The sequence below is a fragment of the Colobus angolensis genome, unplaced genomic scaffold (assembly GCF_000951035.1).
Source record: "Colobus angolensis palliatus isolate OR3802 unplaced genomic scaffold, Cang.pa_1.0 Scaffold5, whole genome shotgun sequence".
NCBI classification, from domain to species: Eukaryota; Metazoa; Chordata; class Mammalia; order Primates; family Cercopithecidae; genus Colobus; species Colobus angolensis.
This window is the reverse complement of record NW_012118487.1, coordinates 30,403,195-30,412,632: the sequence shown is the minus strand read 5'-3', so window position 1 is coordinate 30,412,632 and position 9,438 is coordinate 30,403,195.

The following is a 9,438-nucleotide window of genomic DNA, read 5'->3' as shown; positions in this document are numbered from 1 at the left end:
AAAAAAAAAAAAAAAAAAAAAAATTCAGAATTGCTGAGTTTTTGGGGTCCAATTGAAGCTGTTAAATGTTAATTTATACTTTTAACCACCTGCATTTTGGTAGATGTATTTTGCGATGTTTCTGTTTTGTTGTTTTTGTTTTAAGCAGCTCTCAATAGGCTCAGGAGATACCGTGACCAAGACAAGCAGTTGGGTTTTTCTTTGTAACAGCGCAGGAGAAGAAAACTTGTAAGGATACAGGTACATTTGCCGACATAAGTGTGAATAGTTGAATGGCTTCTATTTTCTTTGTGAAAAAGGATAACTAGTAGCTACTAAGTGAAGAGGAGCTGGTAGAGCTGGAAATTATAAGACAAAGTTAAATTCTTTCAAGTCTGAATCCAATAACCTCCTCCCTTCTCAGCATCTCAGTCTTCTTGTGAGAATATTAAACTGAAAGCATAAAACCAAGGGAAGAATTCAGAGGAACCTTTTCTTTTGTAAGGAGTTCAAAGAAAGAGAAGCCAAGAAGGAAATGAAAGGCTTAGTCCAAAAGACAGAAGCAGGACCAGGAAAATCAAAGGAGTGGAATTTTAAGATGTAGAAAGGCCAAAAGCAACAAAGCTGTTTGATGCAGGGTTAACGTAGGAGGAGAAAAACGTGTCTCAGTAATGAGAATGTTCTTAGAAACAGCAGTTTTTAACAGCAGTATGAAAGGAAAATGTTTTAAATTTGAGGATAAAATAATTAAAACAAAATATAGAGTATACTTTTAAAAATTGTTGATATGTAATTAATATATAAAAACTGTACATATGTAATATATTTGGTTGGTGCAAAAGTAATTGCGGGTTTTGCCATTACTTTTAATTAAAAGTAAGTAACATTATTTTTAATGGCAAAAATCACAATTATTTTTGCAGCAACCTAACATACAACTTGGTGAGTTTAGAGATAAGTATAGAGTGCTTTTAAACTATACTTTCAAAAATGTTGAAAAATACATTTATAATAGAAAGAGAAAGTTTGTTTTCTTAATATTTAAAGAGATTTTTTGTGTAGTACTAAGAAATGCATGAATATTTCATTAAAGATGGTCAGAGAAGTTGAACCAGAAATAAAAATGACCAATAATTATTTTAACATATTAGCCCACAACAGTAATAACATAACGAAATGGATGCCATTATTTGCTCTATAAAACTGTTGTTATAAAAGAATGAACAGTTTTATATGCTACCTGTCAGTTCTAATTTTACATTCTTCTAGGGAGATGTAAAAGGCAATTTTCAATGTATAGGAAAGCTTGTAATAAAGTTGGTTAATTTCAATTTTTATATTTTATGTTAAGAACTTTATAAAATATAAACTATTCAAAGAATTTATTTATATACCACAAAAATGTTTGTAATCACCCAATCAAGCATAACAATGAACAATTAAAAATGACCTAAATGTCTAAAAATAGAAGATTGGGAAATGTTCATATAATGGTATATTAAATATCCATTAAAATTACACCTTCAAAAGGCAATTTATTATAATTTAAGAAATCATAATTTGTTATTAAGGTAAAAGAGTCTTAAAACAATAGGTACTGTATCATTACACTTACAAAAATTAACATATATATACCATCTGGGAACAAATATTACTTGGAGGTATTTCAAACAAAAAGTTATGCTTTCTGTTTGCTTTGTTCATTTCATTCCACATTTTAAACTTTGATTTGTGGTACTTTTATAGTTGCAAAACAAAATTCTTGAATTAAAAAATTTTGCAGTGAAGGAAAAAATAAAGTTAGAATGGTGAATGAAATGAAGATTTAGAATTGAACCTAATTTCTTTGTAAGGTAGTGTTTACCTAGGTGTTTTTGTTCCCAGATGGGAGGTAACCAATGGAGACTGAGAGTTGAAGAGCCAAGAATATATGTATTTCATGTGCTTAAAGACAACCAGAATCTTATCTTTTTCACTGATCACAGATCTGTTCTATACACCAAAAATACATTAATTTCTTTATTATTTCTCTGTGGAATGTCTTTCGCCATTTCTGTTTCTTAGCTCAATGTCTTCTCCAATTCTTTTCAAAAATAAAATTAAAGTCCTACTGAATTCAGGGTCAAATTAAGGTCACACAAGGCAAAACAAACAAAATGTCTCCCTAATAGCTCTGAAAGATTCTCTCAGGACTAAAACCTAATCTTACGTTTAATGCATTTTATCATCATCAGCTGCAAAATAATACTGAATGATCTCACTGATTAGATTCAAATTTTGGTACTAGAATAATGAAGTATAAACAAAAATGCAGAAATAACTTAGATGTAAAATATAGTTTTATTGTTTCACATTTAATTATTTCATGGTTTCAATTATGCTATGGGTCATATTGTATAAATGAGTGCCCACCGTGGTTTACACTTTGTGTTCTGCAAGTCTTTACTTAGCTCTGTGACCTTTTTAACTTCTCCTAATTTTAATGTGTTCCTTTGATAAAAATGGAGCTGGGCTAAAGCAACTTAATGTGCAGCAGAATCACCAGGTAATGCTACTGTTGTTGCTGTTCTAGGGACCACACTTTGAGAATCACTGAGTTAGTTGACATTTTAGATTTCTTCTAGCTTAGAAACTCAATAAATCTACATGCTCAAGGCAGTGCACTGATATAGTTTAAGGGCACATTGGAATGTTTTAGCATCATTTACATATTTAGACCAATCAGAAGACTGATCCTAGTCCATGTAATGTTGTTATAACAGAATATCTGAGTCTGAGTAATTTATAAAGAAAAGAGGTTTATTTAGCTTATGGTTCTGAAGGCTTGAAAGTACAAGAAGCACAGAGCTGGCATCTGCTCAGCTTCTGGTGAGGGCTTTTTGTGTTGTGTCATAACATGACGAAGAAAGTCAAAAGGGGCATGGACATGCGTGAAGAGCCAAAACCTAAGGGGCAGCCTGGCTTTACAACGACACACTCTCGAAGAAACATTTCTGCAAAAACTAATCCAGTCTTGTAAGGATGATAACTCACTCCCTACTGGAGCACCAAGCCATCCATGAGGGATCCACCCCCATAACCAAAACACCTCCCACTAGCCCCACCCCCAACACCACCACAGTGCGGATCAAACTTTAACACGAGTTTTTTTGGGAACAAATAAACCAGAGCACTGCTAAAATCCTCTTTATTCCAGATGTGTAGCATTTATATGATATTCTTTCTTACATGAGGATAAGGAAAACATTTCACACAGAAAGAGAGATAAATAACTTTAGTAACAGTTTACTTTAGACAATTTACTAGATGCCTTAGTCTTTTGCATATGCTGCTATAACAAAACACCTGAGACTGGGTAATTTTTAAAAAACAGAATTTTATGTCTTACCATTCTGGGGGCTGCAAAGTGTGAGATTAAGGCATAGGTGCTGGCAGGTTTGTTGTCTGGTGAGGTCTCTGCTTCCAAGCAGTTGGTCTCTTCTTCCAAGAAGGCATCTTAACTGCTACTTCTGGAGGGGAATTCTGTGTCCTTATTTGGCAGAAGGCAAAAGGACAAAATCCCTCCATCAATCCCCTGTGTAAGGGCACTTAAGACAATTAATCCCATTCTCAATAGAGCAGCCCTGCTGGTCTAATCCCATCTTAATTGTCCCAACTGTTAAAATACTATCACATTGGCAACACCTGAATTTGGAGGGAATCTATTCACAACATAGCCTTCTATCCCTGCCCCCCCATTTGTGTTCTCCTTATATGCAAAATACGTTTATGCCATTTCAATAACTCCCCAAAGTCTTAACTCATTCCCCTAACAACTTTACAGACTCGGTCCAAAATGTTATCTAAACATGACATGGAAGAGATTCAAGGTACAGTTCATCCAGAGGCAAAGTCCACCCCAGCTGTGAGCCTATGAAATCAAACAACTTATGCGCTTTCGACTTACAATGATGAGATATGTATAGGCCAGACATTTTCATTCTGAAAGGGAGAAATAGGAAAGAAGAAAGGAAAGGTGAGTTTTGAGGTCTCATGAGTGTCTCTGCCCGCACTGCCTAGTAAACATTTTCTTAGTGGGACTCTCTGTGGTGGCCCAGATGCCACAGGCCCCTAGGTATTGCCCTATTAGGAACTCTGTTTGAAACTCTTGACCCTTTGGTGGTTCTCTGCCTGGGCCTTGAAGCTGTCTGGGACATTATTTTTTTGAAATCTACGTGAAGGTAGCCATGCCTCTACAGTCTGTGCACTCGTTGAGTCAAAAGAGTTAGCACCATGATTATGCTGCCAAGATTAATGATTTATGGCCCCAGAGGAGTGGTCCAAGCCACACCAGGGGTCATGAGGGCCACACCTGGGATGCTGAGGAGTGCTGTGTCAGAATGTGGGAAGCAGAGATCTGAGATGACTCTTGGCAGTGAGCCTGGAGTTCCTACACCCCAGTCCCCTCCTTTATAAGTATTCTGCCATCAAGGCACTAACATCATGGATCTGCAATGAACATGGCTGCCCTGAAGATCTTCAAAATGCCTTTGAAGTCATTCTTCTATGGTTTGATAAATAGCACCTGGCTTCTTTCTAATCATATGAACCCCTTTAGCAAATGGTAATTTGCCCTTGGTCACATCCTTGTTGATCTCTCCTCTACATGTTATACATTTTTTAGTCTTTACATAGCCAGGCTGGGAATTGTACAAATCTTTATGCTCTGGTTCCCTTTTAAAAATAAAGTTTTATCTTTAAATCATATCTCTCTTCTTGCATTTCACTCTAAGCAATTAAAGGAAACCGTGCAGTACCCTGAATGCTTTGCTGCTTAGAAGTTTCTTTCTCCAAATAGCCTAGTATATCATCTTTAAATTCTTGCTTTTCACAAAGTCCTAGGACACAGACATAATTCAGCAAAGTTCTTTGCTACTTTATAACAAGGATAACCTCTCCTCCAATTTTCCAGACCTTCCTTCTCATTCCATCTGAGATCTCATCAGAATGGTCTTTAATGTTCATATTTCTACAGACATTCTGTTCACAGCCACTTAAGTAATCTCTAAAAGAATGAAGCTTTTATAATAGCTCTTCTCTTGTTCTGAGCTCTCACAAGAACAGCCTTTAATGTTCCATTCATGACAATATAGGCTTTTCCTAGAATTCACTTCAAGACTATTCCAGCCTCTACCCATTATGTAGTTCCAAAGTTGCTTCCACATTTTTAGTTATTTGTGATTGTAATGTCTCAATCCTGGTATCAAATTCTGTCTTTTTGCTTCTGTTTTAAAATACCTGAGACAGGTCAATTTATAAAGAAGAGAGGAGAAATTTGCTTATCACAATGCTGGAGGCACGAAAGTCCAAGATTGAGGCACTAGCATCCGGTGTCTTGTGAGGGCCTTCTTGCTGTGTCTTCACATGATTACTGGCTGAAGGACAAGCAAGGACTAACTTCCTGCATCAAGTTCTTTTATTCAGTCATCTAATCCCATACACAAGGGAGGATCTGTCATGGCCTAATCGCTTCTTAAAGGTCCTACCTCTTAATATTGTCACATTGGCAGCACCTGAAGTTTAGAGGGAACACGTTTACACTATAGCACTAGAAAAGTATGTTACCTAAACAAATGGTAGAGTTTTAGATGACTTATTTATATTTCTTTTCTGGGAGTGCTTACTACAATGTTACCACCTAGTAGAAAGTCCTTTTTTTTTTATTGTATTGAGTAGATTTGGTATTTCTTATATGAGGTATAGATTTTTTGTGGATTTGATTTTTTTCACTTTAATATTGGGAGGACCAGTGTTGGTTCTGCTTTTTCTCCCCAAATAACAAATTTGTTATTCAATCAATCTATCTATCTATCTATCTATCTATCTATCTATCTATCTATCTATCTATCTATCATCTATCTATCTATCATCTACCAATCTATTAACATAGTTTTGGATTAGGATACAGATTTTTCATTTGTCTTTTAAATTACTTAAACATTTTCACAAGAATGTCTTATTTTTAGTCTGTTTTTCTTCTTATTTTATTTAATATATTTATTTACATGTTTATAATTACTGAAAAGACACTACAAATAACAGAATAAACATCTGGGGTATGGGGAAAGAACAAAATGAAAGAAATTGGAAATGTTTTACTTATTTATATCACATCAAATAAAAATCAAAAGCAACCCAACAGCCAAAATAGTCAAAAATATGCAAAAGAAGCAGGCAGAAAATACACATAGGACCTCTACCCCAGAGAACAGACAAAGGTAAACATAAGGTGACAGGACATTTAGGCAGTTAAATATTTGTTCCTGCCCTCAGAATTGGTTTTCTTTGTTTTTACAGGGACTGAAAGCTAATTTTAATACATCTTTACTGTAAAACAAAACATATTTTACTAGGTGGTTAGGAAAGAGTAAGTGCCAACAACAATGCATTGCTGGGAACCATTTTAGAACTGTTCAGTAAATAATACCCTTAGCTCTCCAGCATATTCTAAGCCAAGTGGGATTTGAAACACCACACCTACAGAGTGTACTTGTCATCTAGCTTTCCCACTGAAATGCCAGTGTATAATGGAGTATTGTAACACAACTTGGCAGGAAAACAGAAAGTGCAGCTCTTTCTTTATATGATTTTCAAAGAATCTTGTGTGATTGAACTGCATGACTGCCATTAGAAGAAACAAAAGTCACTCAGCTTTAGCACATCACCATAGTAAGAAAATGAAGGAGCCAGTGTTATCATTCAACTAACCATTAGAGCAAGGATTTGTGCAGACCTTCAATTCTTCAGCACAGTAGGGAAAATGCACAATATCCAGGATAAAAAAATAAAAGTCAAGTGGCATTCACCTTTTCACATGCCAGTCTTAATCTAAAAAACAGAGATTTCGAAGAAAAATTTCTAAGCATTTTCCATAGTGTAATTGCCCCAGATTTTCAGATGATATTTCATTTTGATAAAAGTATTTGTTAGCAGAAATGACTCTATTTTAAATTTTAAGAAAATAATTAACTCAACAACTGACATTTCCTTCGATCATTCTCCACTTCGATTTTTAAATTAATGTTCTTCTTACTCTGTTACTAACTGCAATACAGAAGAGAAAGTTAAAGTTACTTAGATCGACTATTATTGACTCCAGAATGTTTCTTTCCAAACTCAAATATAAACAGTCTTCACACATAAAAGTTGCCAGTTTCAAATTTTCATATTGCTAAACTACTAACTTTATCTTCATGGGCATTGAGTTAAGACATATGTAGTGGGATCAAAAAGTTCCCTATTTTGACAAAGTGTGGTCCATATCCCGGTAGCATCAATATCACCTGGGAGCTTGTTAGGATAAGGATCTGTATACTAATGAGCTCCCAGGTGATCACGTTCACATTAAAGTTTGAGAAGCATTGCTCTATATAACTGATCCACAAATGCAAACTAGGGAAATGTGGTAGGGAGTAAGGATCAAGTTTAAACAAGTATCCACATTTTAAATTTGCAAACAGAATATAAGAAAACATATTATAACATAATACTTTAAATTTCTCTATTCTGAGGATACAATTGTTAAAAATAATCTTCATTGGTTTAATTCAGCTATAAACCACTATTCTTTCTAAGAATACAAGTTATATTATATGTATAAATCAAATATTTAGTTTTGATTATTGAAATGTAAACACAGTGGTACCCTAAATATGTTATTGGTCTCTGTTTTTTCCTTTTTATACACTTGTTCAGTCTTTAACAAGTGTTGACACTATCCTATCTCAATAATAAAAATTCGAGGCATTTTAATTTTTTTCTTGGATTCATTTTCAGGTCCTCTAATCTATGAGTTTATCACCATACTCTTCTGCACAGTTTAGAAACCTGAAGGGTCATCTCTGTATCCAAACTACATTAGACACTTATGCTAAATTAATAATAAGGCACAAATGCTGGTTTCTGCTATAGAGTCATCTCTTTGTATTTAGAATGCAATAGAAGTGTTACTCTCTCTGACATATGTACCAACTTAATTTAAAATATTTTTCATTATTTTGCTTTTATTGATAGTGAAATGTATAATTTTTATTTTTGTAAGGACATTGTAGTATATCACACGCCAAGATATTTTAAATAGAGCAATTCACACATTTTAATTCTATTCTGCTTATGAGGTATACTAATAATCTTAATATGAAACATAACAATTCCATTGGAACTTATTAGAATAATTTAGAGGAATAACTCTCACCATGTTTAGCCAAATCCAGGAAACTTTCCCTGGTGTAGCATAACATTTTTTCTGTAATATTAACATTACTACCATAACGAAAAGAATAAAATCTTAGTTTTTTTGGTAATGAAGGTATAAATGATCATTTTGAAACATGGTCAGAGAAATATGGAAAGGCATCTTCCTGGATGTGACCTGCTGTTCTCTTAACCCAGTGTCAGCCCCATAACCCCCATCTTCAATTAGTGAAGCAGCTTCTGAAGCAGCCAATCAAGGCTGTGAGATTTGAAAAAAAACAATATTCTGGTGTTTCCAGATTCCTGAATGAGAAATCAGGCACTGGGCTTGTTCCTTTCTGGGCCTACAGAAAGCTTGGTGTTCAGCAGCGAGTTTAGTAGCAATCATCAGAATTGCATGGAGTCTGCAGAGAGCTTGGTGCTCTGACATCCCTGGGTCCCCGAAAGAGGGTAGCTCCAGCCTGGATCTATGTTCCTGGGAGGACCTTGTGGTCTCTCGGGTTTACTGTGGCTGCTGAAAATTTGAATCTGTAACTGAATCTTCTCTATTCCTGAGGCTGATGGATAATATTTACCTGCCCCGAAGAGAACTGGAAACTTTCAAAGAATACACTTTCAAGAAATTGAGTTTAAAGATTGCATTGGCTTTTATTAGTAATTCCTGAATTGGGCAGCATCTCATTTAGAAAACAAAAATGTACTCCAATAAGTTGAGCAGTGGAAGTGGGCTTTATCAGCAGAAAGGTACTAAGAATCAGAAATAGGAAACAAAAAGAAAACTGTTGCTTTTAGAGTTATTTGTTTTTACAGGGTTAAAGTAGACGGGACATTCTTGTCATGCAGTTTAGGAACACAGGGCCTTTTTTAATTGCTTGCTGTGAATCTCCTATTTTTTGAAAAACTAGCTCAGTTTAAAGTTCAGCTGGACTGCATGGTACCTACCACAAGTAAATCCATTGTTTGCTCTGGTTCACTGGGTCCTAGTGCAGAAGCTCATTCCAATATAATGACCTCCCTCAAACTGTATTTAACAGAGGAAAGGTTTGTTGCTAGCATACAGAGTAAGCTCAGGATTACTGTACTTTCAGAAGAAGCCAGACAGAAATCCAAGTATACATTAGAAATAAGGAAAGAAGGGCCGGGCGCGGTGGCTCAAGCCTGTAATCCCAGCACTTTGGGAGGCCGAGACGGGCGGATCACGAGGTCAGGAGATCGAGACCATCCTGG